Source organism: Triticum aestivum, chromosome 6D, assembly GCF_018294505.1.
Source record: "Triticum aestivum cultivar Chinese Spring chromosome 6D, IWGSC CS RefSeq v2.1, whole genome shotgun sequence".
Taxonomy (NCBI): domain Eukaryota; kingdom Viridiplantae; phylum Streptophyta; class Magnoliopsida; order Poales; family Poaceae; genus Triticum; species Triticum aestivum.
The window spans coordinates 494,979,409-494,983,885 of record NC_057811.1 but is presented as its reverse complement, the minus strand read 5'-3'; positions in this window follow the sequence as shown (position 1 = coordinate 494,983,885).

Here is a 4,477-nt window from a genome sequence, read left to right as displayed (position 1 = left end):
GGCAGTCAGCTGGTGCAGTTACAAGCAAGGCGTCGTGGCGGGATCTACATGTGAAGCGGAGTACATGGCAGCCTCGGAGGCAGCACATGAAGCAATCTGGATGAAGGAGTTCATTGCCGACCTAGGAGTTATTCCCAATGCATCGGGGCCAATGACTCTCTTCTGTGACAACACTGGAGCTATTGCCCTAGCGAAGGAGCCCAGGTTTCACAAGAAGACCAGGCACATCAAGCGTCGCTTCAACTCCATTCGTGAAAATGTTCAAAATGGAGACATAGATATTTGTAAAGTGCATACGGATTTGAATGTCGCAGATCCGTTGACTAAACCTCTTCCACGAGCGAAACATGATCAACACCAGAACTCTATGGGTGTGCGATTCATCACAATGTAACTAGATTAATGACTCTAGTGCAAGTGGGAGACTGTTGGAAATATGCCCTAGAGGCAATAATAAAATGGTTATTATTATATTTCCTTGTTCATGATAATTGTGTATTGTTCATGCTTTAATTGTGTTATCCGGAAATCGTAATACATGTGTGAATACATAGACCATAACATGTCCCTAGTGAGCCTCTAGTTGACTAGCTCGTTGATCAATAGATGGTTACGGTTTCCTGACCATGGACATTGGATGTCATTGATAACGGGATCACATCTTTAGGAGAATGATGTGATGGACAAGACCCAATCCTAAGCATAGCACTAGATCGTGTAGTTCGTTTGCTAAAGCTTTTCTAATGTCAAGTATCATTTCCTTAGACCATGAGATCGTACAACTCCTGGATACCGTAGGAATGCTTTGGGTGTACCAAACGTCACAACGTAACTGGGTGGCTATAAAGGTGCACTACAGGTATCTCCGAAAGTGTCTGTTGGGTTGGCTCGGATCGGGACTGGGATTTGTCACTCCGTATGACGGAGAGGTATCTCTGGGCCCACTCGGTATTGCATCATCATAATGAGCTCAATGTGACTAAGTAGTTAGTCACGGGATCATGCATTACGGAACGAGTAAAGTGACTTTCCGGTAACGAGATTGAACGAGGTATTGTGATACCGACGATCGAATCCCGGGCAAGTAAAGTATCGGTTTGACAAAGGGAATTGTATACGAGATTGCTTGAATCCTCGACATCGTGGTTCATCCGATGAGATCATCGTGGAACATGTGGGAGCTGACATGGGTATCCAGATCGCGCTGCTGGTTATTGTCTAGAGAGGTGTCTCGGTCATGTCTGCATGATTCCCGAACCCGTAGAGTCTACACACTTAAGGTTTGATGACGCTAGGGTTATAAGGAAGGTTTGTATGTGATTACCGAATGTTGTTTGGAGTCCCGGATGAGATCCCGGACGTCACGAGGAGTTCCGGAATGGTCCGGAGGTAAAGATTTATATATGGGAAGTCACCATACGGTCACCGGAAATATTCGTGGGTATACCGGTATTGTACCGGGACCACCGGAGGGGTTCCGGGGGTCCACCGGGAGGGTCCACCTGCCCCAGAGGGCCTTATGGGCTGTAGGTGGAAGGGAACCAGCCCTTAGTGGGCTGGGAGCCAACCCCCCTTAGGGCCCATGCGCCTAAGGTTTAAGGCGAACCCTAAAGGGGGCGCCCCTTTTGCTTGGGGGGCAAGCCACCTCCCCCCTTGGCCGCCGCCCCCCTCTAGATCCCATCTAGAGGGGCCGGCCCCCTTCCCCCTTCTGCCTATAAATAGAGGGGTGAGGGGAGGGCTGCACCACCACATCCAAGGCGCAGCCCCTCCCCTGTTGGAAATATGCCCTAGAGGCAATAATAAATGGTTATTATTATCTTTCTTTATTCATGGTAATTGTCTATTGTTCATGCTATAATTGTATTGTCCGGAAATCGTAATACATGTGTGAATACATAGACCACAACGTGTCCCTAGTAAGCCTCTAGTTGACTAGCTCGTTGATCAACCGATAGTCATGGTTTCCTGACTATGGACATTGGATGTCATTGATAACGGGATCACATCATTAGGAGAATGATGTGATGGACAAGACCCAATCTTAAGCATAGCATAAAAGATCGTGTAGTTTCGTTTGCTAGAGTTTTTCCAATGTCAAGTGTCGTTTCCTTAGACCATGAGATCGTGCAACTCCCAGATACCGTAGGAGTGCTTTGGGTGTGCCAAACGTCACAACGTAACTGGGTGACTATAAAGGTGCACTACGGGTATCTCCGAAAGTGTCTGTTGGGTTGGCATGGATCGAGACTGGGATTTGTCACTCCGTGTGACGGAGAGGTATCTCTGGGCCCACTCGGTAATGCATCATCATAATGAGCTCAATGTGACTAAGGCGTTAGTCACGGGATCATGCATTGCGGTACGAGTAAAGAGACTTGCCGGTAACGAGATTGAACAAGGTATTGGGATACCGACGATCGAATCTCGGGCAAGTAACATATCGATTGACAAAGGGAATGGTATACGGGATTGATTGAATCCTCGACATCATGGTTCATCCGATGAGATCATCGTGGAACATGTGGGAGCCAACATGGGTATCCAGATCCCGCTGTTGGTTATTGACCGGAGAGGTGTCTCGGTCATGTCTGCATGTCTCCCGAACCCGTAGGGTCTACACACTTAAGGTTCGGTGACGCTAGGGTTGTAGAGATATGTGTATGCGGAAACCCGAAAGTTGTTCGGAGTCCCGGATGAGATCCCGGACGTCATGAGGAGTTCCGGAATGGTCCGGAGGTGAAGAATTATATATATGAAGTCAAGTTTCGGCCACCGGGAAAGTTTCGGGGGTTACCGGTATTGTACCGGGACCACCGGAAGGGTCCCGGGGGTCCACCGGGTGGGGCCACCTATCCCGGAGGGCCCCGTGGGCTGAAGTGGGAAGGGAACCAGCCCCTAGTGGGCTGGGCGCCCCCCCATGGCCCCCCATGCGCCTAGGGTTGGGAACCCTAGGGTGGGGGGGCTTCCCACTTGCCTTGGGGGGCAAGGCACCCCCTTGGCCGCCGCCCCCACCCTAGATGGGGTTTGGCCGGCGCCCCCCTCCCAGGGGGCCTATATAAAGGGGGGGGGAGGGAGGGCAGCAAACAACACAGCCTTGGGCGCCTCCCTCCTCCCCTGCAACACCTCTCTCTCTCTCTCGTATAAGCTCGGCGAAGCCCTGCCGGCATCCCGCTACATCCACCACCACGCCGTCGTGCTGCTGGATCTCCATCAACCTCTCCTTTCCCCTTGCTGGATCAAGAAGGAGGAGATGTCGCTGCACCGTACGTGTGTTGAACGCGAAGGTGCCGTCCGTTCGGCACTCGGTCATCGGTGATTTGAATCACGGCGAGTACGACTCCGTCATCCACGTTCATTGGAACGCTTCCTCTCGCGATCTACAAGGGTATGTAGATGCACTCCTTTCCCCTCGTTGCTAGTATACTCCATAGATGCATCTTGGTGAGCGTAGGAAAATTTTAAAATTATGCTACGATTCCCAACAGTGGCATCATGAGCCAGGCCTATGCGTAGTTACTATGCACGAGTAGAACACAAAGCAGTTGTGGGCGTTGATGTTGCCAATTCTTCTTGCTGCTACTAGTCGTTTCTTGTTTCGGCGGCATTGTAGGATGAAGCGGCCCGGACCGACCTTACACGTACGCTTACGTGAGACAGGTTCCACCGACTGACATGCACTAGTTGCATAAGGTGGCTAGCGGGTGTCTGTCTCTCCTACTTTAGTCGGAACGGATTCGATGAAAAGGGTCCTTATGAAGGGTAAATAGAAATTGGCAAATCGCGTTGTGGTCATACGTAGGTAAGAAACGTTCTTGATAGAAACCTACAAACCACGTAAAAAACTTGCAACAACAATTAGAGGACGTCTAACTTGTTTTTGCAGCAAGTGCTATGTGATGTGATATGGCCAGAAGATGTGATGAATGATATATGTGATGTATGAGATTGATCATATTCTTGTAATAGGAATCACGACTTGCATGTCGATGAGTATGACAACCGGCAGGAGCCATAGGAGTTGTCTTTATTATTTTGTATGACCTGCGTGTCATTGAATAACGCCATGTAAATTACTTTACTTTGTTGCTAAACGCGTTAGCCATAGAAGTAGAAGTAATCGTTGGCGTGACGACTTCATGAAGACACAATGATGGAGATCATGATGATGGAGATCATGGTGTCATGCCGGTGACGAAGATGATCATGGTGCCCCGAAGATGGAGATCAAAGGAGCATAATGATATTGGCCCTATCATGTCACTATTTGATTGCATGTGATGTTTATCATGTTTTTGCATCTTATTTGCTTAGCACGACGGTAGTAAGTAAGATGATCCCTTATAATAATTTCAAGAAAGTGTTCACCCTAACTGTGCACCGTTGCGAAGGTTCGTTGTTTCGAAGCACCACGTGATGATCGGGTGTGATAGATTCTAACGTTCGAATACAACGGGTGTTGACGAGCCTAGCATGTACA